The sequence below is a fragment of the Spermophilus citellus genome, assembly GCF_964194105.1.
Source record: "Spermophilus citellus genome assembly, chromosome: 3".
Taxonomy (NCBI): domain Eukaryota; kingdom Metazoa; phylum Chordata; class Mammalia; order Rodentia; family Sciuridae; genus Spermophilus; species Spermophilus citellus.
In genome coordinates this window covers 58,508,889-58,530,117 of record NC_138184.1, presented here as the reverse complement: position 1 = coordinate 58,530,117, position 21,229 = coordinate 58,508,889, and positions in this window count along the sequence as shown.

The following is a 21,229-nucleotide window of genomic DNA, read 5'->3' as shown; positions in this document are numbered from 1 at the left end:
CTCAGGGGTAGGGAAGGAGAGAGAGAAAAAAAAAATCACCCAACTATGGGAATTGGTTTACCTTTTGAATTAGGGAATTCTGAATCAACAAGACAGAATGTTATCCTCCTTTTATAACATGGAGTTTATAAATATTGTCTTTTCTCTTGGTCCTCAAAAGTGAAATTCCATATGCTGCATAAGATCATTGATTCTCCTATTCATTGAGTGCTTACTGCATGCAAAACACGTTACTCAGGACTTGTGGAAGATATCGTGAAAAGTAGATACAGATTTTGTCCTTAAGAAACTTGAGATGTCACAGGGCGTGAGGTGGAGACTTAGGTCATTTATGCGCATAACTGTTGTATGTGTAGAAAGCACTGGGTTTAACAAAATAAAGACACAAAATTCTCTGAGTTGGAAGGAGAAGGACTTCTGTTTTGTCCTTGTAGACAAGTGGTAGGTTAAAAGTTTATCCCTGAGCTGAGATTCTGAGATTTTTTTTTTTCCTAATAATTCGACCCTGAGCTGAGTTGGACAGGGTAAGACTGAACTATAGTCTGGGCATGTGAGAGTAGATGTAGAGTTGGAACTGGATCTCTGGAAGAAAACATCACCTCTGATGGGGCCAGGTAGAGGGATGGAAACCCAGTCTGAAGCCCGAGTCTCCCAACCATAAGATGGAGATGGCCAGTTCAAGAGAACTTGTAATGGTGAGAGTCTGGAGACGGTTCCTGAAATCCTGATAAACAGCACCTGGTCCATTTTGGAGGAAGACTTCTCGCACATTCCACAGCACAAGGGCAGGAGAGACTTTCTAATGGGAGCCAAACTATTCTTCTCTTACCAGGGGTGCACAGTGTCTCAGCAGTGGTGCATGGAGAGCAATTCCAGGCCCAGCAGAGAGACTCCTTCCAGGTGCCTGCCGTGGGCCAGCAGGCATGCCCAGCATCTCCACCGGTGCTACTTGCTTTATCTTCAGAGCCTTCTGAACAAATGTGAATTCTGCAGAGATGGCATTACCATCCACAAATCTCTCTTGGTGGTTCCGTTCTCACGGTATGGGCCAAAGGTTGTTAATAGGTATTCACTTGTAGAGTGCATTTGACAAGTTGGTTTTGGAAATACCAGGTACAGCAAGACACATGCATTCCTTTAGAACTTGTTGGAGTTTCCAGGTGTATACCGTAAATCACACCCAGAGGGAGGGATACTCTAGTCTTTCCCACATGGATTCGATTACAAAGCCATTTTTACTGTGTAACATCTCAGGAGGACACAATCCATGCTCTGGATAACTCTGCCTTGTTATGAATGGATTTGGAAATGAGTGGCTGTTGCCAGCTGTCTGGGCATCAAGCAAATAGCAGGGGACATACATCAAATTGTGACTCTTCAGACTCCTTCCTCTCCTGCTGAGAATGATCCCTGACTTCGTCTGCTGGGCTCTACCCCTTCTCCTGTCCCATCAGATAGATTTCTGTCACCAGCTTCATGGTTTTTATGATACATCCCTAAGTGGTGAGGTTTGGAGATGTCAACTAAGTACTCTACAAAGGTCAGTGAGCAGATGGTAGGAGAAACAGAATGAAAATATTTAAGGAGGAATGGAAAGTGGGACAGGTTTGATGGGCAGTTGTTGGTACGTGAGCCAGGTAGGTGTGTGACCTTGACGGCAGCCTTGGTGCATCTTGGGGTTTGAGAAAGAGGGACTGTTGGTCATCCAATGTGTTTTTTTTCTGGGTGCTACAAGAATAAAATTCTCAAGTTGTTTAATTCCTCCTCAAAGTGTGGTAAACATTTTAAGTGTTGTTTTTTTATTTTTGTTGTTGTTAATTGTTGCTAGAGTGAGTTGCATAATTATAAAAATGAATGAGGTAGGACTTTAAGGTGGAATCCACGTGTCCTGAGTTTGTACAGGGAATGTTTGATGGGAAATCAGAGGTCGCGGGTGAAGGCGATGCAGGATTGGAGAATGTGTGTCTGGGACACAAAGACAGAATGGAGTGATGTGATGACAGCTATCACTTTTTTTTTTTTATCTTTTTGCCCATTTTCTCAGAAACTCAAACTGTTTTTCCACTTCTCAGGGTTGTGAGGAGCTCCCAATCACTCAAGCAGTGCGACAGCCTCAGAAACGGGCGTTCAGAGTGGGCCTGGGCGTTGAGTGGCCTGTTGCCATAGCCACAGAGATGAGTCTGTGACCCACTTCAGTACCATCAAAGTCCTTCTCTGTCATTTGAAACAGAGAAAGGATGGGACAGAGAAGCTGTGGAGTCACCAAATGAGGAAAGGCTCGGATTGTCTGCATTCTCGCTTCTCTTTCCGCTTTGCCCTCCAGTGTGGCTGGGAGGAAGAAGCCCATCTGGGGGAGAGGAGGAGGACAAGAGGGGGCATCTGAGCTGGGGGGACGAGGGGGTGGTGAAATGTCATCACGTCATCTAAGTCGCTGCCTTCCTAAGGCCAGCTTTCCTTTGGACTTCTCTGTTATTTGAGCCGGTCACGCCCACTGAGGGGTACTCATTGGAGTTCAGCTTCTGACATTGGTAACCAAAGGAATCCTGATGGATCCATGTGCATCAAGGACAGGAAGGTGTGGATGGCCGTGCTGAGAGAGAAAGGCTGTGCAGATGGAGGGAGAAGACACTGAGGTTCCCAGGAGCTCCATATGCATAGAGCAGAACCTGCTGGGGGGCTGCTGGGGAGGGAGCCTGCAGGTGGGGGTGGGGGGCAGGAATCATAAAGGGAGTCAGAACAGATAAGTGAATTTCCTCTCTTTTCCCTGAGTTGGCTGCTTTTTGAGGTGCTGAGGCAAGAGCTCTGGGGCTTCCTGGGTAATGGTTTGGTTTTGAAGGATGTAAATTGAGGCCCGAAGGATTTATCACTTTTTTCCCTCTTCTCTGTTCAATCTGGATTCCCATGCAGCATGTGGGTGATAAAAATATGGACCCTCAGTTGTCATCAGCTGCCTGTTTGATGCACTTCTTTATGGTTAGAAGAGACGGGATGCACAAAGAAAATATGCTGCTCCTTCATGATCACACCTGTCATTGGGGGGAGGGAAAAGTGGGAGAGTCTGCCCACATGGGCCCGGGGTGGCCACTCACCTGTCTGGGCCAAGGTGCATGTGTGCATCGGTTCACAGGGTTTCTCCTCTGAGATCCTCCACGGGTGTCTTTCAGATATTCACTCTGCATACATGATTTTCTTACTCTGTGTCTTTATGAAAGGCAGTGACTTAGGTGATACCCTTTGAAGTAAGAAGCATTTGAGTTCTCGAGAGAAAAGACAGACCCCGTGTTGATTTTTCACTGAGAACCTGAAACACAAACAAGAACACTATACCAGTTTTTTTTTTCTTCCTGTTTGTTTTACTTTCTCTACTCTTCATTAAAAAAAGGCCCATGGGCAGCTGTCTTCTCGATTGTCACCACCGTCCCCTGCTATTCCTTATACACCTGTAGGTTTGCTGTAGTGTGGCCTGAAGCTGGGTTGGAAACCCATTTCTGAAGGTAACTGAACTGGGAAATGAATTTGCTCCCTAGCGTGCACACAGGCATAAGGTGTGCACGTGGCCCAGTGTGGGGACATGGAGACCCGGCCAGGAAATTCCCCATAACTTGGTGGCAGGGCTGGGAACCCCCTGACCATCACCTGGGACCTTTCCTCTCCAGATTAAAGGGCACGGGACTATCTGTCCTTTGGGGATTTGATAAATGTTTGTTGATTTTAAAATAGTTACTGCTACTGTGGATGGGTTGAGTGGATTCAGGGCACGTTGCCAAGTCAATGGAAATATTATTGGCATAAGATGGTGATGACGATGACGACCACTGCTACTGAATGGGTGGAAGGCACTGTTGGTAGGACTCCCTGTGTCTTCTCACTCTATGAGGAAACCCATCCCCCTGATGAGGAGCCTGAGACTTCAGGATAGAGCTCAGGCAGTGTTGGTGCATGCAGACCCAAATCTCTGTGATCCCAGAGCCCGAGTTGAAAGGGTGTGGATAGGGACCAAACCAGGGAGTGAGAGTTGGATGTGTCTACCAAGTGTGTGGCCATCTTGCCAGGCTGTTGTGGGGGATGCTGAGGCCGGGGTACAGGGTTGTTGTGGAGGAGCTCCTGGCACACCAAGGTGCACAGAATAGAATGCAGACTCCTCCGAGGGCCACAGCAGCATGAGGGCAGTGACCTAATAGGTTGGACAGGTAAGCTGGGGTTATATGTTATTATAAGGATTTGGCATCCTAATCCTAAAAGCCTTGGGAAGTACTAGAAAGACTTATATCAGGAGAGGGAATTTTTTTTGGGGGGGGGGGGTACCAGGGATTGAACTCAGGGATGCTTAACCACTGAGCCACACCCCCAGATCTTTTTATTTTGAGACAGGGTCTCACTCAGTTGCTTTTGGCCTCCCTAAATTGCCAAGGCTGTCTTTGAACTTTTGATTCTCCTTCCTCAGCCTCCCGAGCCACCGGGATTACAGGTGTGTGCCACGTGCCAGGCTGGGACTTGCATTTTTATAAGATGACTGATACCCTTGTCACTCTGGAAAAAACGGATCCAAATGGCCAGATTGGATGTCACAGGAGGTCATATTTGGGAGCTCATTCTATTGATAACCAAAAACATGAGAGAGTTAATGACCGCTTGAAAATTATCTGACGGAAATAATTAACCAATTTAGGCCATCTCATCCCCAAATGTTTAGTCTGTCAAAAACTCATGTATCTCTCTTGTCTTATGATTCTCTCCAACTTGTCATGAAAACATGGAATGGTTTCTGAAGAAGCCACTCATCCCATGTGGGTGTATAAGGAGGATTAGTGCAAATAAGTGACCTAACCCTGTCTCTGGATGCTTGAAGGTGTCTGAGCCATGGACAGTTGTATCTTTAATGAAGATGGAGGAGGCTAACCTGAAGGGTTGGTGGAAGGTAGGAGGTGGAAGGGCTGAAGGGGCCCTCTGTTCCCACAGCAGCCTCTGGGGATGTTGAAATTGAGAATCAGGAGATACTCTTGTTAAACAATGGGACCTTGGCTGTGCTACTTAACATCCTCAGTCGCTTTCTCTAGAAAGCTGAGATGAGGATAATCCCTGCCCCGGGTCTCCCACAGTATTGCTCAGAGGATTCAGGAAAAGGGCATATGTGGAAATGCTTAAAAAGCCACAACTCATTCTATACACATGAATTATCATGTTGGGTCCTTGAGGTGAGAGATAATTATTGGTAACTTCACGGGGAAGCATGTGCGTGTCTTAAAATTGTGCTTTTCTCAGGTATCTGAGCATTAATCCTAGCATCTGACTTGTAGTGTCCTTTGTAAAACAGATACATAATGACTTGCGTTTCTGTCTTGGGGGAACAGTAGGGTTGAACAGAAGCACGTGAACTTTGGAGTCATACAGATACAGACATAATTCTGTGCTCTGCCATTTGACACCCGTAGGCACTTGGTGAAGTTCCTTTAATTGTACTAAAATGTGTTTCTTCCCCTGCAAAATGAGTGTGTTAACTTTGTAAGTCTGTTTTGAAGAGTCCACGAAATATCATGTGTCAAGTAGTTAATACAGTGGCTCATTTCACGGTAGCTATTATTATTATTTCTCCGCACTTTGAAGTGGACTATATTTTCCCTTTGAATCATCCTTAACATGATCAGTAGGGAAGTTCTGATTATTATCCAGGTTGTCCCCTTAGGTGGGTTTAGCCTGGACTGTGTAGGTGAAGACTCTTCCATCCCACTCTCCTAAATTCCTTGGGGAAATGCTCTTGGAGAGGAAATCCAATCAGGGAGAGGTGGAGACAGCACAGTTGTTGGAAGGGATCTTGATGACAGTAAATGACATCGGTCCAGCTCCAGTTCTTGACGTCCCAGCCCACGGAGCCTCCATCAGCTTCGAGAGGTTCCCAGCAGGCCACGTGTCAGCCGTGGTGTCCGCTCATCGCAGACCCTGGGCACAGCACAGGGCCCCGGAGTCTCTGAGGTGGCACTGACGCCAGCCAGTTACGGGGAGGCCCTGGGCGCAGGGCCCAGCTGGGGCTCGTGATGTCACGGAGGAATCTCAGCACTTGGATGGCTGACAGACGATCTGCCCGCGCCAGCGATGCACTGAGCTGCAAGTCTAAGGGAATTCGGCCTCCAGGAGGCACATGGGCTCTTCCGCCGGGAGCCTGTCAAAATCAGCGCGAGACTCTTGGCAGTTATGGATTTTTTTCCCCTGCTAATTAATTTGCTGACACTAAAGAAGGTGGGGAAGGTGTTAAAGGGACATCTCCCTGTCCTGTCACCACTGATCCTTTCTAAGCAGACAGACTAGTAATTGTTCCCATCCACAGGGGCAATAGGCAGTCCCACCATCTAGCATCTCACCCAGGGGCTCTTTGGCTAAAGCCTAGTATGTAGACAGAGCGAAAACTGTAGGGGGAGCTCTTTTGTTTTGGATGCAGACTGTAATCTGCCTTTTAAGTAAGCAAAGCTACTATTAAAATTCCAAGAGTTTCCTGTAGAGAAATTTTTGTTACTTTCTGGGGCATTATGAAATGCTATAGAAAGAAACTCTGTTGATCATCTTGGAAACTTCATAAATATGCATCATTGTGAGTCTAAATTAGGAAATGAAGCACATGTTCTTTTAGATATATCAGATGATATTTGGGCATTTTAAGGGCAAGGGGGAAAATACAGGTTTTAAAGCCTAAAGAGACCTAGATTTGGATTGGTTGGTTTTTGTTTTTATGTGTTTGAGTGGGTGGTGCTGGGAATTGAACCCAGGGTCCTGTGCATTGTAAGGCAAGCACTCTACCAACCAAACTATATCCCCAGCCCTAGATTTGGGTTCTAATTCAACCAAGAGGATGCACTTAGTAGCTAAGTGATTGTGGGCAAGTTGCTTTATAACTCTATAAAATAGAAATAGAAAAATATGTCCCCCTAGGGATCTTATTTGGAATTCATTTCATAACTGCATTTAAAGCCAGGCCAATAGTAAGTGCTCACAAAATTATTTTCTACGCTCCACCCCTTATTTCTCCAGAGTGTGGGATATCATACCCTTTCACACTTACCTAGAAATTTTGCTTCTTTGCTCGGCTTCTTGCTTTTTCTAGGAATGACGTGAATGAGTTCACAAAACAGAGCATAATACTGAAAATAAGTTCCTCCGTGGGGCTGGGCACCCCCCATTCATATCATTGATAAGAAGCTTTGTAGATGGAGTCTCCACAGAACAGCATTTGATGTTGTTGGGTAAAAATATTTGTGTCCAAGCACAGACCAGGGAGAAAATAATGACAGAATGGCATTTGCTTTGGTGAAAAGACCTGGGCAGTGATTTGAAAAGTGTTCCTGGACAAAAGCATATTTCCTGGCGAGCCATGGATCTGTAGCCGTGGCAGCCCAGGGGCTGCTCTGCATTACCTGAACATAATATTCTGCTCAGGTTAAGCCTCTGTCAGAACTCAGAATGCCAGAGGTACAGCAAGCCAATTTTTCAGCTCCAGAAAACAAAGATTGCTTTGGAATCCACTTTATAAATCACAAATGGGGATTACAACCAGCCCAAGAGAACTGGTACCAGTTAACCAATTCACAGAAACAAGGTAGTTGAAAAAATACAGACCCACAAAGCCCAGCAACAAACCACAAGGGGAAACGTTTGGCTGTTTCTTCCTCCTTCCATGGCTGTGTTGGACCGGGGCATCCTAATGAGGAGCTACATCCTCTCAGGATATTATCTCAGCTAGTGTATCAGAAGCCTTGCTAAGAGATGGCTCTCCTATTTTTTTTCCCAGCCACATTTGTACAAGAGAATTCCATATTTGATAGCATCCTGACTTCCCTTGTTAACAAAGGAATCCTTTTTTTTTTTTTCCATGACGGTCACATTTAAATTGCCTCGAATCCAGTCTTAAAATAATTGCTGCACTTAACAGTATTCTTAGAATAAATGTGGAAGGAAGCACAGAGACAATTACTCCAGTTCCCTCGTTTTTCGGGAAATCACAACATGCAGAAAGCCATGGAGGAGGGACCCCCCAAATCATGTGGGTTATATTTTATAGTCAAAGAAGAGGTGGCAAAGAGAAGTTGAGTGAGGCCCAAGGTAACCCAGCTGCCAACTGAAGGAGCCAAGGTTTGAACTCATTGTATCTCAATGTCCGGGACGAGTTACAAACTCCCCTGGTGTTAGCCAAGAGATGCACTGGACGTGTTGACGTGTAGCATGGGCAGAGAGGTTTCTGATCCTTCTTTGTTGGTCTGGGATGAACCTTGCACTTTGGGCGTACACGGGAGAAGCAGGAATTGGGTCCTCTGTGCAAGTTGTTCAACCTTCTCTCCATTCTTACACCACATGGGAGAATAGCTTGGTACGACAGGACCCCCAAGGTCTTCAAAGGTGTGTGTGCTGTGGTAGGGGCTGGAGTGCTTGAGAGATCTGTTGTCCCCTCTCTGCCCCTCTGCCTATTAGAGGCTCTGCCCTACAGCCTCTGAGAGATGCCACATGGCTCCTGATTGCACGAGGGCCGGACACACACTCGGGCTCCTATCAGAGTCTCGCTCTGTGGCTTTTGGAGTGACAGGCGGTGATCAGAAGTCACCAGCTCAGGATGCCCTGATGAGTCATGGGATTCTAATCAGAAAGCAACTATAAAATCAAGAAATGGGGACATCCATTGGTGCAGTCAAAGCCTGTTTTAAAGCGCCAGGGAATTTTCACACCCGTGTTTTCTTTTCCTGGCTCAAAGAGGCCATTGAACCTTGATGTTTGTGGTCCTAGTCATAAAGTGAACAGGGTGGCAAATAGAGAGAGGGGGTAAAAACTGGGCCTGAATGGCATCCTCTGAATATTGTGTTATGCCCTAGCCCAACCTCCACATTGCCAAAAGTGAGTGGGCTAATAGCTTGTCTCTCTCTCTGACTTAAGTCAGTTCAATTTAGCTTTCAACCCCATTCAAGAGAAAGAGTTCCGACACCTAAACTTCCCACTGACAGTAAATACTTTGTTTTGCAAGGTGCCCGGCCAGACTTTAAGGCAAAAGAAGAGGTGCGGGGTTGACTGCCTTTTGGAATTGTAGCTGTTCCACTTACTTTTCTGTTTTGTTGTTTTTGTGAGGAACATGCAAGAAATTCTCCAACGGAATCCTACATGCTGCCTAGATTCTGATCCTTTGAAGCAAAAACATTTTCTTCTCTTCTCTGAGTGGTTCTTGGATACTGGGGTTATAAAAGAATAAGACATGGAACAATCTGGCCCAAGTAAAATTTAAAAAAAAATGCCTAGTAACCTGAAGGGGGTTAGAAATGATTAAAGCATGAGGGGGAAAAAAAAACAGTGAAAGTGAACTATCCAAGTTTGAGGTTGCTTTTATTTTCCCAAAGCTTCTTATTTTCCAAATTGAGAAAGAGGCCAAAAACACAATTAAGAAAGGCTTGCTTGGGAAGGTATGCATTAATTAAAAGCAATGCCCATGGAAACAGAGCATCTTTCTTTCAAAATAGAGTCTTGGCACTGAAACTCCCTGGCTATAAACCAGCCTCCGCCTGGCCTCCTTTGTTTATCCTTGAACTAATCACTATGTCTCCAGGGATGGGATGCTGTGATTGGTCAGAGTTGGATCACATGTCAGCTGTGAAGCTGTAGAGGTGATGAACACTGCCTTGTTGACATTATGGGATGGTTGTTTTCTCCAGGAAAATCAACATGTAAAACCTGGACATCAGGTAGGTCCCAACAGAAAGCATCCAGTCTCGAGTTTTCTCTAATGTGGTGTATTAGTCCATTTTTGCTACTATACCAAAATACCCGAGGCAGGCTATGTTTATAAAGAAAAGAGGTTTATTGTAACTCACAATTTTAGAAGTTCAAGGGCATTGTGCTCACCTCTTTTAAGGGCCCATTTGGTTGCCTTACATCATGGTGGTGGTGTGAGCAGGGTGTGAGAGAACACATTGCAAAAACAGGAAGCTGGAAAGAGACTGAGGGTGTGTACCTAGTTGGCTTAAGAACCTCCCACAAGTCTTTACTTCTTAAAGTCCTAACCCCCTGCATTGCCACGCTGAGAACCAGGCTCCCAACACTTGTTTGGTGGAAAACAACACTCAGACTGCAGCAAGTGGACACTGTGTAGAACTCGGACTCCTTTAGCGACACATTTCTAAGGGCAACAGTTTTGCCTAAGATAAGCATTTTTATGAGATTTACAGAAAGTAAAACTTCTTTGCCACATTGGAGATTTCACACTAACAGGCATAATTCTACAGCGCTGAAAATCTTAGAAACTCGGAATACTGTTGGTTTACGAATATAATACCAAGAAAGTAAATATTCAGTGTTATGAAATCATAAAGACTTCAGTTGGAGTGTTTTTTGTTATATGACCTTATTACAGACTCAAGATTTCCTGCAGAGTGCATTAATATAAATAATTTCAGGACCATAAAACTGTGTAGTTTTTATAAAACACTCTGCCCTAGGCCCCTTAAATATACCACTTTCTAGAACTTTCTAAGTGATGCAGCTTTAGAGAAAGAACACACTGATTGGGATGACTAATTGGCCCCACCAGAATGGCTCTGGGAACTCTTCGCCCCTTCACAGGAGGTTTTCCCCAAACACACAGTGTTGTGTCATTTGAAAGACTGCAGTTTGGCAATTTCCTCATTATGCTTTGCTTTGCCCACCTGCTCGCTTGCTTTCAAGTTGAAGGGCTGCAGAAATGGACTGACTCCATCTCTTGGTGGGAGAGATGGCAGGTGCCACAAGGATGGGTGTAGGGGTCGAGGGAGCCTTTTAATTTTTTTAGTACCAGGGATTGAACTCAGGGGCACTGGACCACTGAGCCCCATCCCCAGCTCCATTTTGTATTTTATTTAGAGACAGGGTCTCACTGAGTTGCTTAGGGCCTCGCTAAATTGTTGAGGTTGGCTTTGAATTATCGATCCTCCTGCCTCAGCCTCCCGAGCCGCTGGTATTACAGGTGTGTGCCACCACTGTGGCCAGCCTCATTATGCTTTTCTTAATCTTTCCTTTCAAAAAAAATCTGATGTAGAAATAATTCATTAATTTGAAAACGATTCTTTCATGTGTCAGAAGTGTATCTTACTGTGGAACCAACCTAGATGCCCTTTAGTAGATGAATGGATAAAGAAACTGTGGTGTACATACACAATGGACTATTACTCAGCATTAAAAGAGAATAAAATCATGACATTTGCAGGTAAATGGATGGAGATGGAGAACATCATGCTAAGTGAAGTTAGCCAATCCCAAAAAATCAAAGGACAAATGTTCTCTCTGATGAGTGGATGCTGATCCATAATGGGTGTGTGTGTGCCTGGGGGAGAATGGAGGAACTTTGATGGGGCAAAGGGGAGGGAGAGAAGGGGAGGGGGCAGGGGGATGGTGGAATGAGATGGACAGCATCACCCTAGGTACATGTACGACTGCACTGTGGTTCCATCTTGTGTACAACCCGAGAAATGAAAAGTTGTGCTCCTTTGTGTACAATGAACCAAAATGCATTCTGCTGTCATGTATGACTAATTAGAGCAAATTTTTAAAAAGGTAAAAGTATTTTAAAAAAAAAGAAGTCTATCTCATCCCGAGGTAAGGACAGACCCTTGGCTGTAGAGTACAGATCCCATGCCTGTTTCCGTTTCAGGAGAGTGGGACTGTTGGATACACACAGTATTGGAAGAAAATAAGAAGGTGGTCGTGCCCTTATGACCCGACCTCCTCTTCTTCCATTGATCCTCCACCTTCAGGGACAGGTGATCATGCCATCCGTCATATTTCCCATTTCCTTTGTAGTAAATTATCTGGTTTTCATTACCATGATTTGTTGGATTGATGTAATGTGCAGTTGAAAGAGGCGCACACAACCGAAATGACATCTTGTTTTTTTAGGGACCTTTGTTCTTAAATGCAGGAAGTTGTAAACTCTCCAGTAGCAAATTTCATTACCTCATAGGCAATACTATAAATGATGGTCCTCTGTTGAGTCGGTGCCATGAACCCGAATCAGGAGATTAAATTCCGTAGCAAACTGTCTGTTTTTTCCTTCTAAATTACGGTGAGTGTTTTAAAAAAATTTCTTTTTCTCATTTGGATTGGGCTTTGAAGTTGAATTATTCTCTTCACTCAGTTGTAGCAGTCAGAAAAGGAGACTTTTTCTTCCCGGCTGAGCTTGGCATGTTTTTCTGTAGGTAATTAACATCTCTTCCCCTCCCCCATGATGTCATTCTGTTGTTATTATTCACATTCATCCATTTCCAAATATTTCTCTAAAATTCAGAGGGGTCTGACACATTCAACTGTATCCCATTATTGATGATATTAAATAACACCTTCTGGAAACTGCTCTGTAAACTTCAATGTGGATTTCTGTCATTATATTTTGCCTCTCTACTTATTTTGAGAGAGAAGGTGAGTCGGAGTTTAGCATCCCTAGCTGAATCTCTCTGTACATTCCTTTCGACTAACAAGTGTGGTCTAGGAGAGAAGAAAGTCAGTTTCCACCCCCTGTGCATGCACAGATGCAGCCCATGAAACCCCTTATCAAGAGTCGCATGAGCCAAAGTTCATGCTGTTTTTTCTGTATCAGCTAAGAAACAAAAAATAGAAACAACCCAAATTTCCAAATAGATGAAAAGTTAAATAAATCATGGCCTAAGGTAATGGCACAAATTATTTACAAAGATGCAATAGATTGACCTCAATCACTTGAAGCTCAGGAAATATTATTAGGAAAAGCAAAGCTATTGTTTTGTAGCAGGTATAGTAGAATCCTTGTTTTGGGTAAAATATGAGTCTTGATCTCATCTGTAGGAACGTTACGAGCTGTTAACTGGAGTTATCTGTGAAGAAGAATCTTACTATTATCTTGGCACACCCCTGCGTTTATAAACTACGATTAGCTTTGTAAAGATTTGAAAATGGTCCTGGACTAAAGAAAATAGGTTATCAAGTTCTCTCCTTTTATAAGCTGAACTGAATGTAGAGAAATTAATCAACTTTCCCATGATAACATGACTCATCAGAGCCAGAGATGGAATTTAAATCTGAATCTTAGGACAGCAACTTGTGTTTGATTATTCTCCCATCAGAGGTGGCTCTCCTTATATAAACTACTCAAAAGTATTATTTAAGCTATTCATACTTGCACCTTTAAAATAAAACCACACCCTGAACACAAAAATCTCAGAATTTAATTTGTCAGAGTTCCACTGTCCCCAATTTCTATCTGGTCACATCTCCCTTGTGATTTGTAATTATTAAATGTTTCTCTTTGGTTTTCAAATGCGTTTTCTTGTCATCTAGTAAGTGGGATAACCCTTGGGCAGGGAATTAATATCTTAATTCACCGATGAGCAGTCAAATTCATCTACCAATTTAAGAGGAGGGCTAGGGGGGCAAGAGGACTTCTATGCTGTTTTGTATCATAGTCTAACCCTCCAGCGCTTGTGGAAATCTCCAGAAGTTCTCGGTGTAGAGAGCCGGGAATGGACTCGACAAGACCATCTATGCAGGCTGGCTGTGAATGGAATTCTGTTCCTTCTACGTGTTTACTCGGTCTCATTCTTTCCTTCCTCTTGGGCAACTAGAGAAGAAGGAAAAACATGGTGCTCTGGTTAAATGCATTGACACCTGAATGTTCCTGTTAGCCCCGCAGAGGATTTTATTCACAGTTTTCTTGCTCTCCTCTTTAAATTGTAGAGATTTGAATGTATTCAACTATGGTATTCTGTTCCTATCTGGGAGCAGTGATGTGACATCATGGAGTGCTGGGGAATAAGCGTTGTAAGGAATGGAGAAAGGAGAGGGTCAGGTTAGGGAGCTCCTGGGGCAAACTAGGTGCTGGCTGATGTGCAGTATCATCCACCCTCCTGATCATCGGCCACCACCATCTCTGACCTAGTCGTTCACTCCAGACCTACCATTTGTTGGACATGGACCTTGAGCTAGTCACTGGGGTGTGTATTCTGCATTGTTACCTCTTGGTGGAGTGCCATTCCCATTCCCATTTGTCCGTAAGACGTTAAGACCGTAATAAGACTTAGGAGTTCATGCAATGCCTCCTTGACTAAGGTCTTGTCTTGCTTGTTTTGGAGGAAATTTGTCTTCTCTGAGGATTCGTTCTGCAGGTCTGACCCCAGGACTGAGTAGCCAGGGATTCGGCCCCGACGGGGGATCCTCCAGCAGCCCTTCTTCCCAGTGCATTCAGCTTCTTAGTGGACAGGGGGATTCTGGCTTTCTGAAAGCTTCTGTTGATTTCCTTGGACGGAAAGATTTACAGAGATGACTTGTAGGCCTCAGGTGCCACCGAAACATTCACTGCCTGGTCCTGGTTAGCAAGATGTTTATGCAAGGGACGCCGGATCCTGTCATCATCTGGCCTCCTTATGAAATGGATGGCTGTGCTCCTGGCGCTGAGGATCATGCCCCAAAGCCATGTGGAAGATGACAGGGCCGAGACCTTAAAACGGGTTTGCTGGACGATCACAACCCAATCATCTAAATGGGACAAGTTCAGATAAATGAAAACAGGACTATACTGAATATGAAAAATTGAAATTTCTAACGAGAGTTTCAACAGCACGGGGCGGGGGTGGGCGGAGGTGGGCGGAATTCTCCTGGTTCCAGCCTTGGGTATGGACTTCAAAGCCAGGCAGCAATTGGGGCGTCTTTGTTTTGTTGGGGCTTGGTATCAGGGCGTCTCTGCCGAATTCTATAGCCAGAATTCTTTTTCTACAGCTTGGGGCTGATTTTAATATAAATAGTTTGTCCGGCCTCAGGTGCTTATTAAAATGTCATTCGGCAATTAGCTGAATCCAAAAGGAAGGAACATAGTACAGCATTATTCTGTCTCCAAGCTTGCCCATACTGACACTCCTGAAGCAGCCTCTAGTTTCAGTGTCTAGGTTGGAAAGACAAAAGGAGCAAGTGCTGCCGATATTTGGTGAAGGCTCAAGGAGAATAAATCTTGCTCCCTTCCACTAACAGCGCCAAACCATTTGGGAAGTGATAGGCATAGATTCCCTGGGGGTCATGAAGCTGCTCTGTAATGTATGGCGGAGTGTAATAATCATGTTGAAATGTTGTGATGTCACATAGGACTTTCCACAAATGTTTATATTCCACATAACCTTGGAAATTGGATATTATGGGTTACACTCATGAACCAAAAAAAAAAAAAAACAACCTTAATCCTTTCGAAATCCAGACTGTAATTCTATAATCTACATATATGTAGATACACATACATATTCATATATACATATATATGATATGTGTTCTATGTATTGTGTGTATATAATATATATTATGCATAATATTAATATATATTTAATATAATATATAACATGTCATCAGTGGGACCTCTTCCCCCCTCAGAGAATTTGGTGGCAACACCTGAGCTGCTGTTTATCATACTAAAGGGTTAAGTTTTTTTTAGGGCAAGTCTAAAAGAGTTTTTCCTCAGTACTTTGCCTCATCTCTCGAGGAGGCTGCCACGACATGCCCTTCTTTGGCTGCTTGCTGTTGAGACATCCTGTGGGCATGGAAAAAGGAGAGCACACACACACACACACAGGGAATCTCCCTGCTCACACTCCCCCGTCGGTTTTATGAAGAAAGGCAGTAATGAACTTGCATGCTTCATACAAGGAAAGCATTTCCAGTACTATTTGTTTCTGAATTCATAGTAAGCAAAGAGAAAAGCAGAATTCTAAAAGTGCCATGTCACTCAAACATATTTCAGATTCTTTAGATTTACATGGATTTTGATGTTCTTTTACTAATTGACAACTACATCTTGCTCTCCTCTTTAAATTGCAGAGATTTGAATGTATTCAACTGTGATATTCTGTTCCTATCTGGGAGCAGTGATGTGACATCATTGAGTGCTGGGGAATAAGTATTGTAAGGAATGGAGAAAGGAGAGGGTTGGGTTAGGGAGCTCCTTGGGCACCCACTGCCTATTAAGTAAATTTCCCACTGGCTCAAACCTTTGTCCATGGTTTTCAGAATCCTGGAGTAGAAATCTTATAAAAAAATGGCATTGGTCCAACTCTTGAAATGGTAGACTAAGGATCTCTAAAAACTCCCTCCTCAAGAGAAGAAATGAGAAAAAGAAAAAAAAGAAATCAACCAACCCAAACCAACTGTCCACCGGTGACTCTGAATATGAACTAAAGGTTTACAACCATCTGGGGAGTGTTCCTTCCACAAAAGTATCTGAAGCTTGATAAGAACTGTGAGATTTGTAGCATTTTAAGACTTGCCATGGTTTCACCCACTTCCCCAGCTCAGGTTGGTCTGGAAACTCAAAGCTTTACAACTGTGATGTGTAGAAAACCCAGCAGACTAGTACTTTCTCTGGATGGAGAAAGGCGGGTTTGGAATTCACCCACAGCTCAATCCCCAGAGAAGTTTCATTCTTTGGCCTGTGTGGAAACTTGCTGAAGACTTCATTCTCAGGGCTTTTCATTTGACCCCATTCAGAATTTACTCGGTATGGACAATATTATTCCCCAAGGTATAACTGCGAAAAACAATTAGTGGCAATTGTTTAACATTGCAGATCTCGTGAAGCACCATTACCAGTTGGGGCTAACAAGAGGTTGACCAAAAAAGAAAAAGAAAAGAATAGAATAACTGGGGAATGGGATGCTGGCTTTGAAAGGGTCTGACATATTCCCAGATTCTGAAAAGCCACAGAAATTCTATGTAAAAAAAATCTGATGAATCCACAAAACAATGTTAGTTAATGAATGAATTTCACCAAGGTGCAGGAGACATGATCAATATACAAAACTTGGTTGTATGTCTATATGCTAGCAATGAAAAATTTGCAAATGAAATTAACAGGCCATTCTATCTACAACAGCTTCAAAAATAATAAAATATTTAGGGGTACACTTAACAGAAGAATTGGGAGATTTGTCCACCAAAATTAAAAGCATCCCTGATTGAAGGCCAAGGAAGACCTACATAAATAGAAAGATGGTCCCTGACTGTGAATTGGAAGAATTAATATTGCTAAGATGGCCATACGTCCCTAGCTGATCTGCAGAATCAACATAATCTCTTTTAACTCCGGGCTGCCTTTTTTTTGTATAAATGAAAAGCTGATCCTGAAATTCATAAGTGAAAACAAAGGAACCAGAAAGACTGAAACAATTTGGAAAAAGAACAAAGTTGGGGGACTAGCTCAGTTGCTAGAGCTCATGCCTTGCATACACAAGGCCCTGGGTTCAATCCCCAGCACCACCACCAAAAAAAAAAAAAGTTGGAGAAGTCACACTTTCAGATCTTACTACAAATCTGTACTAATCCAGACAGTGTAGCACTGGCATAAGGATAGACAAATAGATCAGTGGAATAGAACTGAATGTGTAGAAATCCAATCTGGCATTTATGATTAACTGATTTTGACGGGAGTGCTGAGATGACTCAATAAGGAGCACTTAATAGCTAATAGTGCCGGGAGAACGGAATATTCACATGTAACAGAATAAAGCTGTACCGCCTACCTCATGTCACATAAAAAATAAACTTACAGTGGATCGTAGGTCTCAATGTAAGAACTAAAATTAACTTTTGTGAAATCACATTAGGCATTGTTTCTTAGAAATGAAGCTAAAAGCACAAGTAACAAAAGAAAATGTAGATAAACAAGACATCATCAAAACTAAAATATTGTGTGCTTCAAAGGACACCATCAATAAAGTAAGATGACTTAGATATTGGGAGGTTATATTTTCAAATAATATATCTGATATAGGTCTAGTGTCCAGATGATTAAAGAAGTTTTTCAACTGATCTATAAAAAGACAAACTAATTAAGAAATGGATAAAGGATTTACATAGGCTTTTCTCCAGCAAAGATACATAAATAACCAAAAAGTGCATGAAAAGATGGTCAAAGTCATTAATCATTAGGGAAATTTAAGTCAAAGCCACATATCATTGCACATCCACTAGGTTGGCTGTAACTCAAAACACAATAAGAGGTGCTGGTCAAGAAGTGGAAAAATTGGAACCCTTGTACATTGCTGATAGGATTGCAAAATGGTGCAGCAGTTTGAAAAGAGTTTGGTAGTTCCTCAAAATTTGAAGATAGAGCCGGGCCTGGTGGTGCACACCTGTAATCCCAACAGCTCTGGAGGCTGAAACAGGAGGATTGCGAGTTCAAAGCCAGCTTCAGCAACTATGAGGTCCTAAGCAACTCAGTGAGACCCTGTCTCTAAATAAAATACAAAATAGAGCTGTGGGGTGCTGGGTATGTGGCTCAAGTGGTAACATGCTCGCCTAGCATGCGTGAGGCATTGGGTTTGATTCTCAGCACCATGTAAAAGTAAAATAAAGATATTGTGTCCACCTAAAAACTAAAAAATAAATTAAAAACAAAATAGGGCTGGGGATGTGGCTCAGTGGTCAAGTGCCCCTGAGTTCAATCCCTGGTACCCCTCTACCTCAAAATTGTAAAAGATACATAATTTTAAAATAATTTGAAGATAGATGCACCATATGGCTTGAAATTTGAATATTATGTATACAGTCTGGAAAATTGAAGATAAATGTCCACACAAACAGTTTTACATGAATGTTCATAGCACTATTAACAATAGCCACAAGGTAATAATAACCCATACATGCATAAATCAATGGAGATACAAAGTGCAGTGCGTGTACACAGTAGGATATTATTCAACGATGAAAGGGGTGAATGCTGTTATACGCTGCTACATGCTGCACCTTGGATTATCATGCTAAGAAGTCCGTAAGGCTACAAAGTGTTTCATTCATCTGAATTATCCAACATAGGGAATGCATGCAGACAGATGGTCAGGGTTACTTGTTGCCAGGGACTGGGTAGAGGATTTGGTAGAGATGAAGGCTAGTGAGTTTGGATATTCTTTACAGAGTGAAGAAAATGCTACAGAATTAATGGTGGATATGCTACAAACACGGAACTATGTGTTTCAAAAGGATGAATCTTGAGTGAAACGGGTATACCAGAAAGGAGCACCATCTTTATCACATGGCCTCTCAATTTTCTCCCTCACTGCCCCCACCCCCAATTGCTGCACATCCCCAGGGGGTACACAACTGACTTTAGTGTGAGAAACGTACGCATAGAACATGTCTAGGAGATTCCCTACCAGTTTCATTCAAGATGGAAGACTTCATTTTTATATTAAAACAATTTTATTAGGAGAAGGCAAAATTGATTTAAAATTTAAAACCGGAACACGAAATTCATTGCAGTGATTAGCTGCTTCCGATTTTGCTCTCAGGCCTCCTTCCCCTTCCTCATGTTCCTCTGATTTAGGGTTCTGCTGGTGAAAAAAAACAAACAACAATAACAAAAAACTAAGAGGCAAACTCTAGATATGTCCCTTTCTTTGCCCCATAGATTGGCCACTTTATTCATTCTTGTAGGTTCTCTTCTTTCAGTACACAGTCTTGACTTAACCAAGAGGAAGGATACCTTAGAGAATGCTGCAGTCTCGGCTGGGCACAGAATCACGAGCCACCACACAGCTTTGTAGATTCAAACAGCAATTCTTTATTCCCGAACTCACACCGGCCTCCACACACGTTCTGGGGCAATCCCAGTTCTGCTGCCACCCAATTCACCTACTCCACGAGGCTTTCTTCCCAAAAATGCTCTCTGAATCTCACGAGAACTCAATGGGAGCTCAGGCAGCAGGAACGCCCTAATTCCAGCAGCAATAATCCTCAACATCGAACTTCCCTAAAACCCAAGGTCTTAAACTGGGAACGCCCTTAACCCAAGGACCGGGATACTTCCTCAAACCTGATCAGCTCTAAACCCGGATCCGCCTTGGTCTTTGAGCAAGGTCACCTTACATGCAATGTCAACAGCGAAATCATTAACATGGGGTACGCTAGCAAGGAAATTTTGATGCGTCATTTCTACTTGGTAATGGCCCTCAGCAAGAGAATGTAATAGTATGTGAATATTCTAAGATAACCAAGAGCCAACATTAATTCTGTTTCCAAATGGAACTAAAGTCATGCTTTGTAGAGTCAAACAACGAGCCAGTCTCTTCTTTTTATTTAGACTTCTTATGGCTAATGGTAAAATGCTTTGAGAGACACCTCTAAGAAAGATGTCCTCAAATTTTGTGTTTTGGCTGCCCAAAATACAAGGAAATCTCAAATGAAATGTTAGAACAAGGGACCATTTTGGTTAGTATGACTGCTTCCCCAGTTTGTAGAGTAAGCTCAGAAAACAAGTGAATTGTGAAAGGCTATACAAAATTAGCATATAAATAAATTAACATATAGTAGTATCCAGACAAACTAAAACAGGCTACGGAATAGATTTAAAATTACTTCTTAAAAGAAGTCTTAAATATTTTGAGAATAGTAACAAAAATTTTAAAAGTCAAGTTTATAAATCAGTTTACAGCACCGTGAATGAAAACAGTTAAATTTCTTATTAGTGAGGTAATAGGGTGAAAGCTTTTCACAGTAACAAAATGTACAAGAGGGTGTGGCAAAAGACGGACATAGAGAGGAAAGGGCATAAAATTAAATGTATCCAAGAGAAATTTGGATTTTTTCCAGCATTACAAACACCAGCTTATAAAAATAAAAACCAACAATATCAGCAGTTCATAGAAAAATTTCCCCAATATCCTCCAGCTAACATGCAGTTGCATCAATTTCAGAAGCATCCTGCTTAGGAAATGGGAGGTCTATTTTCCAAAATATTCAATCTCTCAGATCCTCTCTGTGGAAGCTCCTACAACTAAATAACAATATTTTATATTTAAAGCAAAAACCTCAAATAACCTATAACGCTATACAGTCTTCAAGATGAACATACTTGTGTTCAAGTCTCACTTGATTGCAAGGTCAAATTAAAAATAACATCCAAGCAGGTCATTATTCCTTGCATTCATGCATCTACTATTCAAAACACACAAAAAATATCTTGTGAGCTAAAGTTGTGTAGATGTGGAGTGAAACCCAAATGATCCTGTTAGTGTTCTTCACAATATTGTTTTTGTTCCAACATGAATTTTTTTAAAAAAAATGTGCTGAAAGGAAAGAACTTACAAAAATTCATTTGGTATATCCCTTAATATTTTTTAGAAAATATTTCCTTAAAAATAAAAATGATTTCAAATAGATTTTATGACAATCTCTGCCGAAGTTCTTCAACATTTTATTTATTTATTTATTTATTTATTTATTTATTTATTTA